The sequence below is a fragment of the Pseudophryne corroboree genome, chromosome 1 (assembly GCF_028390025.1).
Source record: "Pseudophryne corroboree isolate aPseCor3 chromosome 1, aPseCor3.hap2, whole genome shotgun sequence".
Taxonomy (NCBI): Eukaryota; Metazoa; Chordata; class Amphibia; order Anura; family Myobatrachidae; genus Pseudophryne; species Pseudophryne corroboree.
In genome coordinates this window covers 592,511,003-592,528,034 of record NC_086444.1, presented here as the reverse complement: position 1 = coordinate 592,528,034, position 17,032 = coordinate 592,511,003, and the positions used below count along the sequence as shown (strand labels likewise).

The window sequence follows — 17,032 nt, the reverse complement described above, 5'->3', positions numbered from 1 at the left end:
CGCCGGAATCCCGACACTATTCGGCATGCAGACACTGGCATCCCAAATAGGTACACATCCCGGCGTCGGAATCCCAACAGCCGAGATGCCAAACGTACATAAAGCCACGGGGTGGGACTGGGGGGGTGTTAGGTTTAGGCTGCGGTGGGAGGGTTAGGGTTAGCCTGTGCCCTGGGAGGGTTAGGGTGCGGGGTAGGGGTGTTAGGGTTAGGCACCCCTCTCCAAAGGTTAGAGTTAGGCTGCGGGATGGGGGGGGTTAGGTTTAAGCACCTACAGGGGAATGTTACAGTTAGGCACTAAGGGGGAGGTTAGGGTTAGGAAGTGGGTAGGGAGGGCTAGGGTAAGTGGGTATGGGAGAGGGTATAACACCCTTTACTCACCCTTGTTGGCTTTTTCTCAATCGGGAACCCGACTCCGGTATTTTGTACGTCGGGATCCCGTGCGCTAGCTTTACCTACTGGATACAGATATATATATATATATATATATATAGATATATATATATATATATATATAGATATATAGATATATAGATATATTCACACACACACATACTGTACCAATATGAGTATATTTTATGAATATTACATTTAGACACAGCTGCCCTGCATACTATATTGTTATATTATCAGCAGCAGCCCGGCAGCCAGCAAGTCTGCCACCTCACCTTTAGTCAGGATGAGCAGACCCCCTGCTGCTGCTGAGCCACCTTCATGGAGCTGCCATTAGTGTTGCTGTTGTGCTTTGCAGTGCCTGCAGCCTGCCTAGGCTGTGCTGTGGCGTCTGTGCATGGAGCCGCAGCCGGGACAATCCTGGGGGATGCACCTGAATGACGTCACGACGCGCGGAGGAGGCGCCGAGTCACTGTACGTATGCGGCGCAGGGAGGGCTACGAAGCCTTCCTCTGCAACGCAGGCATGGGTAGAATACCGGGGCCAGCACTCCAGCTGCGTTTTATACACGGCCTGGTGTACTGGTGGGCGTGTTGCGGCTGGGTGTTGCGGCTGGGTGGGGGTGAGCCTCGGACTGTCACTGAAGACTGTGGTAGAATATTTTTTTTTTATTTGTTTACAGCAGCAAGACAATGTGAGAGTGCTGTGGGCCTATTTGCACAGTGGGCTTGGAGCTGCAGCTCCATCAGCCCCATTGTTAATCCGGCCCTAATCAACTAAAGAACTTGAGACTTATCCTGTCCACTCCCTCCATCTTTACACTAGATAGGGACCTGGGAGGGGATGCGGTCAAGATGCCGCCAGCCGGAACCCCGGCGGTCGAAATACCGACGCCGGAATCCCGACCGCCACAATCCCGACTGCCACAATCCCGACATATTCTCCCTCCGTGGGTGTCCACGACACCCATAGAGGGAGAATATAATAGTGTGCCGAGCGTAGCGAGGCACCGTGCCCGCAGCGCGGCGAGCGAAGCGAGCCCGCAAGGGGCTGCGTTCCGCTCGCCACCCCTGTCGGGATTGTGTGGTCGGGATTCCGGCATTGGTATTTCGACCGCCGGGATTCCGGCCGGCGGCATTTAGTACTGATCCCCCTGGGAGGGGAAGTGGCTGTCGGGAGATATAGGTGGTAATTCCAAGTTGATCGCAGCAGGATTTTTTTAGCAGTTGGGCAAAACCATGTGCACTGCAGGGAAGGCAGATATAACATGTGCAGAGAGAGTTAGATTTGGGTGGGTTATTTTGTTTCCGTGCAGGGTAAATACTGGCTGCTTTATTTTTACACTGCAATTTAGATTGCAGATTGAACACACCACACCCAAATCTATCTCTCTCTGCAAATGTAATATCTGCTCCCCCCTGCAGTGCACATGGTTTTGGCCAACTGCTAAAAAAAATTCTGCTGCGATCAACTCAGAATTACCACCACAGCTCCCCAGCTGCTGGGGAGGGGGGTCACACACACACACACCCATACACACACACATTCACAGACACATACTGGACAGGTAGGTATCATTATTATTATTTTATTTGATACCACGGGTATCGGGAGTGTGCATGGCCGCATTAATCCAAAACTGGGTGCGTGCTCCGCAAGGTTGTTACCTCGCTAAACATTGTGCCCAATTGAATTCCCCCTTAGTGTCCTGGAGTATTCAGTTTTCCCATTTCCTGCACAGTTTTTGAAACAAAAGGGTGTACTGCGACTTTTGAATATCTATCTATCTATCTATCTATCTATCTATCTATCTATAAAGTATTGCTCACAGGTAAGCATTTATTATTCGTTTTGACAGGTGTTTTATCAGTAATCAATCTGCAGCCTATACATATGTACCTGTCATTATACAAAGCTATCACAGCAAAAGAAATGTAAAAAAAAAGATACATTAGAAATATCTATTTAGTAACCAATGTATATCAGCTACTTCATTACAACAAACTTCACAAGAACACAAGACAACATGAAGAGCACCTGCTACTGTATATGTCTGCGAAGAGCAGTAAGGACTCTGCCAGTCACGTTTGCAGATTGCTCTGTGATGTGCAAGGCAGGGAGGATTAGGAAGAGAGAGAATAAGAAGGGAGGAGCCCAGCACATTTGGGAAGGTGTGCCTGCCCCCAGCTCACACAGAAGAAGCGACTCCTGGCAGACAGTACATGCTCAGTCAGAGAGGGATGAGAGCTGCTGTCTGGGTGGAGTTACCGGGATGTTCTTCTCCCAGCATCTTTGCTGCTTACCAGCCCTGAGACAAGCTCATTAGAGCTGACTGAGCAGCCACTTTCTGTGTCACTCACACTTTCAGCACCATATCATCATTAGGGAGACGCCTGAGGGTGTTAGGTGACCTGTGTGGCTCCTGTGTCCCCAGTGACCACCTGCACAGTGATACATAATCTCTCTTATATATGAGCACAGGAGAGGGATGGAAGTCAGCAGTGTGTAGTACCAGGTGCTTTGCCCTGACCAGGAGAGCATGCCTTGGATGTTGCTGAGGGGGTCTCTCCAGCTCACCAGGAAGGTAAAAGACCACTTTTTATTTATTCTATACAGTGCTTACATGGTGATGTCCTATAAAACCTTGTGAATATGCTGTATGTAGCCCTGCTATATCAGATGCAGTGTCCTGTCATGTTCCAGGGCTTACTTCTTTGTGAAGCTGCTGTCTCTCCCTTGCTCTGACATGATGTTATTCCAGCTGCTACAACAGCAATACAAATAATTGTAATTACAGATTAGAAGGCAGTAATTGAGAAATCCTTAGGTAATGTTTGTTAGTGATACATTGTGCATTACGCGTCGCCAGCACTGTCTGGAGGAATACTATTCTGCTAAGGGTGCCAGTAGAACTGCTTAGTGTGTGATTTCTAGCTGATTACACAGTAATGCTTTTATAATTGTCACCAGGATGACATCCATAGACAAAAAATATGTAAATTGAAAGCGTTATTAAGTTTTTCTGGTGTAGAATTGTTTCCCAATCTAAGCATTACACCTCTGGTCAGTGTTAATTAAAGGCAGTACTTTGACAATGACTGCTGAACTCTTGCCTGTCTATAAAGTGCTCATTTACACAGTACTGTCTACTACCATTAGTGTAACGTCTGGAATCCCACTGAGAAATGTACAAGGGATTTCCCAGAAAGGAAAAGTAATTGTGCAAACAAATTACACCTTATATCATAGAATGCATTAATAAGACTAAAAAACTTTCATCTGGTGCACAGATGTTTTCTTAACATAACATAGTTCTGTTAACCCCTTCTCTCAGTGAACTGATGTCTAGTAGATTTCAATATTATACAGTATCTCTCTAAAGTCACACTTATATAATAGACAGTTACTATTTCTATTATTATCATTGCTATTCTTAATAACACATTAGAAAAGAGCTCTACTTTAACAGAATACAATGTATCTTCCCTACCACATGCTCACATGTAGTCACACACTATATTATTATTATTATTATTATCCTTTATTTATATGGCGCCACAAGGCTTCCGCAGCGCCCAATTACAGAGTATATCATTTCTGTTTATTTATTGCTTAATCAGTGGTCAATCAGTTATGTTTTTGAAGCCGAAACAATGTAAAGAAACCCACAAAAATACGGTAAGAACATGCATAGGCCCAGATTAATCAAGCCTTAGAGAGTGGTAAATTGCACGGTGATAAAGTACCAGTCAATCAGCTCCTAACTGCCATGTTAGAGTCTGGGTTTGAAAAATGACAGGAGCTGATTGGCTGGCACTTTATCACTGTGCAATTTATCACTCTCCAAGGCTTGATGAATCTGGGCCATAGTCTATGCAGATAGCACCTGTGTTGTAATGGAACAACTGTTCATTGTGTGTTATAGTGCTACTCTGTTTTTATAGTGTCTTACAATTATGATATAGTTTCTGGTCATTCGGAATGTTTAACTATTACATTTCTATCACATCTACCTTTATTCAGTAGCAAAATGTAATAGATATGTGTAAGTATACTATAGTAAGTAACACTGGAAAGATAAGCCACCCAGTGATTTCTTATTAGTAAATTTGGTAATAGAATTGTTTGGGTTTTTCCATCACTGTTGATCTCATATCACAATGTGTAAGCATGACATATGTGGCTTACGCTGTGTTCAAATGAAACAAATAGAGTACTTTTACTCTTGTCAGAAACAATGCATTAGATGGCTAATGAGGAAAATTGCTTTTATTTCTACATTTAAAATTTTTTATTATTTGAGTGCAGTTCTAGACCACAACTCTGTAGATATATCAATTAAAGCATTTCCTCTTTCAATTGAAGTGTTATAAATGTTCTCCAGTATGGAACTGGGATCTACAGTATATTGCCATTTCAAGTTATGTGAAGTATACTGCACAGTGGTTAGAATTGCTACATAATAGCTCTTGGATCATGGGTTTTTCCTCTTACTTCCTAGGGGATACTGGGAATTCAGTTAGCACCATGGGGTATAGACGGGTCCACTAGGAGCCTTGGGCACTTTAAGAATTTGAAAGTGTGCGCTGGCTCCTCCCTCTATGCCCCTCCTACCAGACTCAGTTTAGAAAATGTGCCCGGAGGAGCTGGTTACATCTCTGGAAGCTCCTAAAGAGTTTTCTGCATTTATTTTATATGTTTGTTATTTCCAGGCAGGACTGGATGGCACCAGCCTGTCTGCTTCGTGGGACTTGAGGGGGGGGTTACCGGCCTAACCTCTTGAAGGGTTAATGGTCCCGTTCTCCGCTGACAGGACACTAGCTCCTAAGGGAACTTTTTGCAAGCCCCACCACGGTGAGCGTACATTCTTGCAGCATGCCGCCACCCCTAACAGAGCCAGAAGAAAGAAGAGTGATGAGTATTAAGCCGGCGTCTCGGTTAGCGGGTCGCCAGCCATTATGGCGGCATGAGGGTACGGAGACGTACGGCTTCTACATGGGGCGGCTGTGTCTCCAGACTTAGTATACAGTGGAGACGCACAGCTTCTGAGGAAGCGAACTGAGTCTCAGTACACTATATGTGTACACAGTACCCAGACTGGCATTACAGACTTAAAAAGGGGCTGACTTCATTTTAGGCACAAAATTACCTCAGCCAGTATAAAAAAGAGCAGGAAGACCGCGTGCCATTGAAGGGCGGGGCTTCACTATGAACGGATCCAGCGGTTCACATGTGCCATTTTCCCTCTGCAGCTAACACAGATGCTGACTGACAGGGACGCGCAGCTCCTCCAGAGAGACTCCAGATTACATCAGCGGTACCAGGGGGTCATAGCAGGGGGGGGGAGCGGTTATTAGTGTACTAAGTCCCTAATCTAGGTACTTAGTCTGCGACCCGGCTAAGCTTGGCTTTAGCAGTCAGGGCGCCGTATGCTGGCTCCATACTTTCTCTGTGTCTCCCTGGAAGAGCTTTTTGTGGGTTAATTGTGCAATTTAACCTTTTCCTGTGTGTGTGTGTGTGTGTGTGTGTGTGTGTGTGTGTGTGTGTGTGTGTGTGCTGTCACTGTTACAGTATGTCAGGCAAAGAGTGTGTTTCGTATAAGGCACAGTGTTCCTCTTCAGGGGTTTCACTAGTGTGTACTCAGTGTAGTGTACCTTCCCAGACTAGTGGGGCAGAGCCAGTATGGCTGGACTCCATTAGGGGAATGTTATCCAACATTTCTACTAAATTGTCCCGCAATGAGAAAGAGATGCAATACTTAAGACAATCTACGACTGAGTTTATGAAAAGAGACTCAAGAGTACCCAAACCAGCGTCTCAGTCCCCTGCCATTTGTTCACAAAAATGTACTTTGGTCCATATCCTGTAGTCTGACTCTGATGATGAGGGCTCAGACATGGAGGAGGGGGAGGTGGACTCAGAGGTGGGGGAGGGTACTCTGTCACAGGGAATAGAGGCTCAGAGAAGTTCTGCATATCCCTGATTAGCTGACAGAGGTGAGTGAGGATTCTTATTTTAATATAAAAAAAGAAATCCTCATCCACTTTTCCTGTGTCAAAGGAACTACTGTAAATACCCTGTTTGAAGAACTGTGGGTTTATCCGGATAAATCCCTAAAAGGTTGTTATCATCTTTTCCTTTTCCTCCTCAGTTTAGGAAAAAATGGGAAAATCCACTGATGGTGGATGCATCAGTATCCAGGCTGTCATGAAAGATTGTATTGCCTGTCCCGGATGCAGCCTCCCTGAAAGATGCGGCTGATCGTAAAATTGAGACCACACTCAAATCTTTGTATACAGCTGCTGGGGTGGCCCAGAGACCCACTATAGCATGTGAGTGGATTACAAGAGCCATTGCCAAATGGTCGTGTAACCTAATTGAGGGGTTAGATACCTTACCTCAAGGGGAGATTATTTTACTCCTGCAGCATATACAGGACTATGCAAACTTTATGGTGGAAGCCATAAAAGAAATAGGCTTGCTTAATGCATGCACCACAGCTATGGCAGTGTCAGCAAGCAGGGGCTTGTGGCTATGCCAATAGACTGCTGACGCGGATTCCAGGAAAGGGGTGGTCTTCAAGTTGGCGACTGGGTATGCTGGTCGCCGGGAGCCTGGCCGCCGGCATACCATACCATACCACACCCCCAGGAAAGGAGTGGAAGGCCTACCCTTCACTGGTGAGGCCTTATTTGGAGATGAACTAGACAAATAGATCTCCAAAGCTACTGCGGGTAAGTCCACATATCTTCCTTCTGCAGCTCTTCCAGCTAGGAAGGCTTACTCAGGACCCAATTTGCAGTCCTTTCGGACTGCCAAGTTTAAGGGCAAACTCAGAGGTTTTTCTACAGCCACCAGAGGCGCTAGAGGTAAACCACGCAAACCAGCAACTGCTGGTTTACAGGAACAGGGTTCCGGCTCTGCTTCCTCAAAACCTTCAGATGGACCGCGATGCCTGGAAGACTGGCAGGTGGGAGCCCGACTACAATTCTTCAGTCACAACTGGGCAAAATCGTGCCAGGATCCCTGGGTCATAGATTTTATTTCCCAGGGCTACATACTGGAGTTCCAGGAGCTCCCACCTCACATATTCTTCAAAGCAGGCTTACCAGTTTCACAAGAGGCAAGTATAACTTTACAGGACGCCATTCAAAAACTGGTACAGACTCAGGTCATTTTTCCAGTTCCACCTCATCTGCAAAACAAGGGGTATTATTCCAACTTGTTTGAAGTACCGAAACCGGACGGTTCAGTAAGACCGATTCTGAACCTCAAGTCATTAAACCCGTACTTATGAGTGTTCAAATTCAAGATGGAGTCTCTGAGAGCAGCGATCTCAGGTCTGGAGGAGGGGGAATTCCTAGTGTCTCTGGATATCAAGGATGCATACCATCACATTCCGATCTGGCCGCCTCATCAGGCATCTCTATGGTTTGCACTGCAGGACTGTCACTACCAGTTCCAGGCCCTGCCATTTGGTCTCTCCATGGCACCGAGGGTGTTCACCAAAGTGATGGCAGAGATGATGTTTCTACTCCGCAAATAGGGAGTGAACATAATTCCGTACCTGGACGATCTTCTGATAAAGGCACTGTCCAGGGAGCGGTTGTTGGGTAGCATTAGCCTCTCAACCAGACTACACCTGGATCATGGGTGGATTCTGGACTTACCAAAATCTCACAAGTTTCTTGTGTGGGTCCGCACCAGCCAGGAAAAATTAGGAACTAAAATGTATGTATAAATGTAAGTATAAAGTAACCAATATGTAAACTGTTTTTGTATTGATTCTGAACAGTATTTGATTGGCGGTGCTACCTTGAATTTTGTAGATTAGACTACAATGGAAGAAGAGAAAAAAAAAGACAAGATACCTTTTTTGGGAGCACTCTTTTGGGGTATAAATGATATGTGTACAAGGAAAAAAACTATATAGATAAAATTTAACCTTTATTTAGTTCTTGAATAAGATACTGATCAAAGCGGTCGGTAAACACAACTAATTGTGTTTTTTAAAAAAAACTTGATTGCCTTTTTAACAAATAAGGTTCAAGATACAATAAAAGGTGAAAATATCGAAGAAAAAGATATGAAGGAATCCTGTATATCTATAAATTTAAGTTATCCAAAGTATCACTGAGTGCATTAAGCTAAAACTCTTGTCTCTTGTTGTTAAGCAGATTTTGACACTCCTGAAAGTGGAGCCTCAGAATGGGCTGAGAGACAGTAAAGAAGAAGTAGTAGTCTCCCGACTATGATCCAAGCCAGGAAGGGGGTAACGTCTAAACATTACAACCGTATATGGAAGAAATACGTCTCTTGGTGTGAAAGCAGACAATATTCTGCGGTGGAATTTCATCTGGGACGTTTCCTGCTTTTTCTGCAGTCGGGAGTGGATGTGGGCCTATGTCTAGGCTCCATTAAAGTCCAGGTTTCGGCCTTGTCTATTTACTTTCAGAAACAATTGGCTTCTCTCCCTGAGGTCCAGACGTTCTTGAAGGTTGTTTTGCACATCCATCCTCACTTTGTGCCTCCCACGGCACCTTGGGATCTCAATTTGGTTCTGCACTTCCTTCAATCGGACTGGTTTGAACCGTTACAGGAGGTGGACGTAAAGTACCTTACGTGGAAGACAGTAACACAGCTGGCCTTGGCTTCAGCAAGACGTGCGTCGGAGCTGGGGGCATTGTCTTACAAGAGCCCCTACTTAATTTTCCATAAGGACAGAGCTGAACTCAGAACTCGTCAGCAATTTCTTCCTAAGGTGGTGTCCGCATTTCACGTCATCCAACCTATTGTGGTTCCGGTTGTTACGGACACCTCTGCTACTTCAAAGTCTTTGGATGTTGTGAGGGCTTTGAAGGTGTATGTTAAGAGGACAACTCTTCACAGGAAATCGGACTCGCTGTTAGTTCTTTATGATCCCAACAAAATTGGGTGTCCTGCTTCAAAGCAGTCAATTGCACGCTGGATCAGGCTCACTATCCAGCATGCTTATTCCATGGCAGGCTTGCCGATTCCAAAATCTGCTCAGGCCCACTCTACTAGGTCGGTGGGTTCTTGTTGGGCAGCTGCCGAGGTGTCTCAGTTTTACAGCTCTTCCGAGCAGCTACTTGGTCAGGTTCGAACACGTTTGCTAAGTTTTACAAGTTCAATACTTTGGCTTCTGAGGACCTTCAGTTTGGTCAATCAGTTCTGCAGGAACCTCAGCACTCTCCCACCTGGTTTGGGAGCTTTGGTACTTCCCCATGGTACTAAATGGATTCCCAGTATTCCCTAGAACGTAAGAGAAAATAGGATTTTAATTACCTACCGGTAAATCCTTTTCTCGTAATCCATAGGGGATACTGGACACCCGCCCGGTGCTTCGTTCTTCCTGCACTGTTACTTGGTTCAGTAATGTTGTTTGGTTCAGCTGTTGCTGTTCCTGGTTTCAAGTTTGGTTAGCATGGCTTTCCTCTTGTTTGTGTGTGCTGGTTCGTAATCTCACCACTTTCCTTTTTCTATATTCTTCTCTCAAAGTATGTCCGTCTCCTTGGGCACAGTTTCCTAGACTGAGTCTGGTAGGAGGGGCATAGAGGGAGGAGCCAGCCCACACCATACCTCCCAACTGCCCCGATTTTCGCGGGACAGTCCCGTTTTTTTGGGAACTGTCCTGCTGTCCCACCCGTGGACCGCAGTGTCCCGCGGTGGGGGGGGGGGGGGGGGGGGGGCAGCTGGTAGGCTCTCTCTCTCGCTGCCCTGCTTAGCAGAGCAGCGGTGAATAGACAGCGTCTATTCACTGGAGTCCGAGGGAGAGGGGGCATGCCAGCGGCTCACAGAGCGCTGGGCATGCCCCCTTAGTGACAAAAACGGGGCGTGGCTCGCGATCGTGGGTCTTCCCGTGAAGCCACGCCCCTTTGTCTAGGCCACACCCCTTTTTCGGGAGCGCGCGCGGCTTCGCTGCACGTATGTCCCGCTTGCACCAAGTTCAAAGTTGGGAGGTATGCCACACTATCTAATTCTTACGAACATTTTGAGAAAGGCTAATGTGAAACCTTTAATATGATAATTCTGTGATTGTCCTTGCTTTATGTATTAATCATAAATGTCATATAGTAAGAGATGGCATAATTATCAGGGAATGATTTCTGTCTTTACATTTTCAGTTCAAAGACTGCCACTCCTGGACTCACTAAAATGAATTAATGGTTACTGTAGTAATTGTGTAATGTTATTAGGACAGTATTGTACTGTGGAAAGTTCTATGTCATAGACTCTTTATACTGGCATTAAAAAAAAACATGCTTTCACTGGTGTTTTTTAAATATGGAATGTAATCCATTAGTATTTTTGCTTGAAAGTGTTTGGTCCATTTTTTGGGTGTTGTATGTCCATGTATTTGCATTCACTGCAAATGAACACATCGGGATCAATGGAAGTTTCTCCATGGCAAATACAGACACTTGCTACCACCACGTGTTAACAATATGGGACGTTGATGGAATAACAGCCCAGTGCATATTTCAAAGGGATTTTAAAAGAATGTTTATATTTTATGCTTCTATTGGCAAGTCATTATGGTGTAGAAGCATGAAGACGTGGGGTAAGAACACGTGTGCTATGTGATAATCATATGTCACATACTGTGTACATATTATGTCTTTTATTATGTGCACAGCTCCAGAATATATAGAGCATGCCCCACAGTTGCAGTCTCAACACATTTGTGGGGCAGTTGGAAACATTTGGGTAGGACCGTGGAACCACCTGTGAGAATTATGTAAATTATTTCCATTTTTGGGGTGGTGAATATATATCATTTACACCATTTTTATTTACCCACATTCTTCCCCATTTGATTTGGGATGGAGATGCTACTGGCCTAGTATAGATATTTTAAAATGTGTGATTTATAGATGTCTCCAGTTGTGTAGGCTTGGGTCATTGAGGATTTTTTAATTTCCTGTATATAAGCCCATCTGCCCAGAGCCGGATTAAGGCCCCAGGAGGCCTGGGGCACTAAAGAGCAGGGGGCCCCCATGGACTAAAATAAAGTATATATATATATATATATATATACACATACATACATACATACATACATACATATATATATCCAAGAATAAAAAATAAATTAAAATATGGCCAGCCTTACATTTTTGGTTAGGCTGCTGGCAGGCAGTGCTGTACAATTGGAGACCGAGAGCTGGCTTCTCTCGGTCTCTTCTCCAAGGAAGCAAACACAGCCTGAGCCACAGCCTCCGGGGCTCCACACATCGCTAAGAGTCCCTCCTCCTTCAGTGCAGCATGCGGCGCGCCAATGACTGAGCCGGACAGCAATTGGACAGCTGAGCCGTCGCTCAGCTGCCCTGACTACAGCTGTTAGGGCACTTAGAGCTGTAGTCAGCGCAGCTGAGCGACGGCTCAGCTGTCCTATTTCTGTCCGGCTCAGCAAGCCTGCGGCTCAGTCATTGGCGCGACGCACGCTGCACTGAAGAAGGAGGAGGGACAGGGCAGCAGGGAGCATGTTTGACAGGGCAGCGGGAGCCGGGACTCGTGAGCGCAGCATCGCAGATCGGATTGAAGAGAGATCCGATCTGTGGTGTGGCAGGGGGCCCTTTTGGAAAGGGGGGCCCGGGGTACGTATCCCCGGGACCCTCCCTTTAATCCTGCTCTGCATCTGCCATCGATTCTTGCAAATTCCAGTATCTTTAAACTTCTTGTCTATAATTACTTTATCATAAAAACACTGTATTTAGACTTGTACACTTATAGGCATATTTATCAACAATATTTTGTACTAAAATAATGTAAAAAAAAAAGAAGAAGGTGTTTTCAAGCTCTTTTCACATTTTATAAGTATCAACTAAATTGGAAATTGGAAGAGAATTTGTAAATTTCTCTTCCAAGTCCTTACTACTGCATTTTTTGAAAGAATCAGATTGTATTTAATATACCTGTAATGGGAAATGTAAGTGTGCCCCTGGCCCAGCCCAAAGCATTACCCCCACCCCCCAAATAGTCAGCCAATGCCAGGGATTCCTGGGGAAGTGGGGACCCCCAATACTCTAGGCTTAGGCTGAAGCCTGGGGATATCCCTGAAACTCTGGGTGGTGGGTACGAGGTTGATAGCTGACATAAGTAGTTACAGGGGGACTACAGGTCCCAGCAAGTATGCCCAGGCATGCTGGCACTTACAGAACTGCAAGTGCCAGCATGCCCAGACATTAAGGGCCCACTGGTACCAGTAGTCTCCTTGTAATGGAAATATTAAAATAAAGACAGAACACACCTAGGGTTGTAAAAGTATTAAACAGCATTCTTCACCTAGGCAGGCAATGGCCTTTGAACACTTTTAAATTGTCCGCCGCCCACCCAGGACTCTGGCGTCTTCATGTAGTCAAGAACTCTTCTCAGATCCTCCTCCACCATTGAACTGCCTGTCCCCTGTCTCATGCTGGCTAATATTAGCCAGACCAAGAGGGCAGTGCTATGATGCGGTAAGCCGCGATTGACTCACCTCTGCCAACTTGAAATTTAAAATGGCACTGTAAGTGAGCCAATTACGGCTCTGTGCACCATTTTTGAAATGGACAGTTCCACCAATCACAAGAATTCATCTAACGGGATACAAGAGAGGACCGTTATGGTGCCCACACAGACCCCTGTACCCTCACTACTGACGCAGCTATAAGATAAGCACATAGGCACCCGCGCGCACTCCTCACCACACTGCCATTGTTGCCCCTCCCCTCCATGATCTGCAAGCACTGCCCACAGTATTGGCAAAATGGTCGATCCTTGCCATACAGCAGAAAAAAAAAAAAATCATGATATTTAAAATTTCTCTTACGTCCTAGAGCATGGGTCTTCATCCTGTGGCCCTCCAGCTGCTGTGAAACTACACATCCCAGCATGCCCTGCCACAGTTTTGCTATTAAGGTATGCTAAAACTGAGGCAGGGCATGCTGGGATGTGTAGTTCCACAGCAGCTGGAGGGTCGCAGGTTGAAGACCCATGTCCTAGAGGATGCTGGGGACTCCAAAAGGACCATGGGGTACAGATGGGATCCGCTGGAGACATGGGCACACTAAAAAGACTTTGACTGGGTGTGAACTGGCTCCTTCCTCTATACCCCTTGGTGCGCCTAGCTGCTTGTTCCCGGAGCCGTGCCGTCACCCCCCTCACAGAAGCCAGAAGAAAGAGGCTGGGTGAGTATTAGAAGAGCAGAAGACATCAGACGGCAGAAGACTTCAATAACGGTACAGCGCAGCGGTAGCGCTGCGCTCCATGCTCCCACACACATCACCAACGGCACTCACAGGGTGCAGGGCGCTGGGGGGGAGCACCCCGGGCAGCAGTTACTGGGGTCAATTTTACTGGCAGAATGCATATTTGGTGCCCGTGCACCGTATACAATACCGCCGCCAGTATAATAAATTCAAAATTGAGCGGGACCACAGCACGCCGGGAAGGGGCGGGGCTTAGCCGCACAGCTCACCAGCACCATTTTCTCTCTCCACAGCCGCTGCAGAGACGCTGGCCCGGACCTCCAAGCTCCTTCCAAGTAACAAGGGAGCAAAACGGGGGGGACATGCAATTTGGTGCTTTTTGATCTATATATTACAGCGCTAACCACATATATTATTTATTTGTAGTATATGGGCGCTGGGGTGTGAGCTGGCATACTCCCTCTGTGTTTCTCTCTACAGGCTTTCCTGTGGGTCTGTCCCCTTGTTTTGCCCGGTGTGAGTGTGGGTGTGTCGGTACTACGTGTCGACATGTCTGAGGTTGAGTGTTCCTCCCCGGAGGAAGTTACTGGGGGCGCAGAGAAGGATTTGGGAATGACTGTCGGCACAGCCGACTGCTGATTGGGTGAATATGTTGAGTACACTGAATGCAAATGTGGCTTTATTGTCTAAGAGGCTGGATAAATCTGATTCTCAGACACAAACATGGAGAAAGTCCATGGAGGACGCTTTGTCTCAGGTACAGACCACCTCAGGGTCACAAAAATGTTCATTTACCCAGATGGCAGATACAGATACCGACACAGGCTCTGATTCCGATGTCGATTTCAATGAGGCTACTTTACATCCTAGGGTAGTTAGGAGTATTCAGTACATGATTGTAGCTATTAAAGATGTTTTACATATCTCTGAGGAACCTGCTGTTCCAGACACAAGGGTCTGCTTATTTAAAGGGAAAAAGCCTGAGGTAAAGTTTCCCCCCTCTCATGAACTGAACGCTCTTTGTGAAAAGGCTTGGGAGTCGCCTGACAAAAAGGTGGCAGATTCCCAAGAGAATTTTTATGGCACATCCTTTCCCCTCTGACGACAGTGAGAAATGGGAGTCGTCTCCCAATGTGGACAAGGCTCTATCCCGATTGTCCAAGAAGGTGACGCTTCCGTCTCCTGACACAGCTGCTCTCAAGGATCCGGCGGATCGCAAGCTGGAGACGACATTGAAGGCCATTTTCGTTAATACTGGTGCATTGATCAGACCTGCTGTGGCGTCGGTATCGGTGAGTAGTGCTATTGCTAAGTGGGCTGATAATTTGGCTTCTGATATGGATACCCTTGATAAGGACAACATTCTTTTGACTCTTGGTTATATAAGGGACGCTGCAGATTACCTAAAGGATGCGGCGAGGGATGTTGGCCTCTTGGGATCAAGAGCAAATGCCATGGCGGTCTCGGCCAGGAGGGCGCTGTGGATTCATCAATGGAATGCTGATGCCGACTCCAAGAAAAATATGGAAGCTCTCCCCTTTAAAGGTAGTGTCTTGTTTGGTGACAGCCTTTCTGACCTGGTGTCTACCGCTACTGCGGGTAAGTATTCTTTTCTTCCTTATGTTCCCACACAACAGAAAAGGGCGCCCCATCATCAGATGCAGTCCTTTCGGCCTAATAAATACAAAAAAGGAAAGGGCTCGTCCTTCCTCGCTTCAAAGGGTAGAGGAAGGGGAAAGAGGTCGCCTGCCGTGTCAGGCACCCAGGACCAAAAGTCCTCCCCCGCCTCTACCAAGTCCACCGCATGACGCTGGGGCTCCCCTGCAGGAGTCCGTGCCGGTGGGGGGCCGTCTCCACTTCTTCAGTAAGGTCCGGTGTCAATCGGCCCTGGATCCTTGGGTTTTAGACATAGTGTCCCAAGGATACAAACTGGAGTTTCAGGAGATGCCCCCCCCCCCCCCGCCGCTTTTTCAAGTCGGCCCTTCCAGTTTCTCTTCCAGAAAGAGTAGTAGTGAATGCTGCGATACAAAAGCTGTGTCAACAGAGGGTCGTTGTGCCGGTTCCCCCGTCCCAGTGGGGGGGAAGGGTTTTATTCAAGCCTCTTTCTCGTGCCAAAGCCGGACGGCTCGGTCAGACCGATTCTGAACCTGAAATCCCTCAATCCATACTTGAAAATTTTCAAGTTTAAGATGGAGTCTCTTCGAGCTGTGATCTCCAGCCTAGAAGGGGGGGGGGATTTATGGCGTCAGTCGACACAAAGTATGCCTACTTACACGTCCCGATATATCCTCCTCATCAGGCCATCCTGAGATTTGCGGTGCAGGACTGTCATTACCAGTTTCAGACGTTGCCGTTTGGGCTTTCCACGGCCCCGAGGGTTTTCACCAAGGTAATGGCGGAAATGATGGTACTCCTTCGCAAGCAAGGGGTCACAATTATCCCGTACTTGGACGATCTCCTGATAAAGGCGAGATCAAACAGTTGCTAAGAAGTGTGGAATTCTCCCTGTCGATTCTAAATTTGCCAAAGTCTCAGTTGATCCCGACAACTCGGCTGCCCTTCCTGGGCATGATCCTAGACACAGAGCTACAGAGAGTGTTTCTTCCGGAGGACAAAGCTCTGGAAATACAGACCATGGTCAAGGAGCTTCTGAGGTCGAAAAGTGTGTCGATTCATCAATGCACTCGAGTGCAAGGGAAGATGGTTGCGGCTTACGAAGCCATTCCGTTTGGCAGGTTTCATGGCCGGGTGTTTCAGTGGGATCTCCTGAACAAATGGTCCGGGTCTCACCTGCACATGCACCGGAAAATAAGTCTATCTCCCAGGGCCAGGATTTCTCTCCTGTGGTGGCTGCAAGGTTCTCACCTTCTAGAGGAACGCCGATTCGGAATCCAGGACTGGGTCCTGCTGACCACAGATGCAAGTCTCCGAGGCTGGGCGCAGTCACGCAAGGAAGAAGTTTCCAGGGAAAATGGTAAAGCCAGGAATCTTGTCTCCACATAAATGTTCTCGAGTTAAGAGCCATTTACAACGGCCTCCTGCAAGCAAAGAACCTTCTTCAGGGTCTCCCTGTCCTGATCCAGTCGTACAACATAACAGCGGTGGCGTACGTAAACCGCCAAGGCGGAACAAGGAGCAGGGCGGCAATGGCGGAGGCCACAAGAATTCTCCGCTGGGCGGAACAGCACGTGAGCGCTCTGTCAGCAGTCTTCCTCCTGGGCGTGGACAACTGGGAAGCGGACTTCCTCAGCAGACACGATCTCCATCCAAGAGAGTGGGCTCTTCATCAAGAGGTATTTGCAGAAGTGACAAGGCGTTGGGGAATTCCTCTGATAGACATGATGGCGTCTCGCCTCAACAAGAAGCTTCCGAAGTATTGTTCCAAGTCGAGGGACCCCCAAGCCAATGCAGTGGACGCCCTGGTAATTC

The 17,032-nt window shown here is 47.0% G+C and overlaps 1 protein-coding gene across 2 annotated transcripts in view; it reads left to right on the top strand.

The window, feature by feature from the left end:
- The first annotated feature begins 2,602 nt into the window (after nucleotides 1-2,602).
- The window catches only part of FRMPD1 (FERM and PDZ domain containing 1), a 371,129-nt gene continuing 356,699 nt past the window's right edge, over nucleotides 2,603-17,032 (top strand). For both annotated transcript variants that reach the window (XM_063914260.1, XM_063914259.1), the window contains exon 1: nucleotides 2,603-2,976. The gene's annotated coding sequence lies outside the window, so the exon portion shown is untranslated. The remainder of the gene's footprint in view (nucleotides 2,977-17,032) is intronic.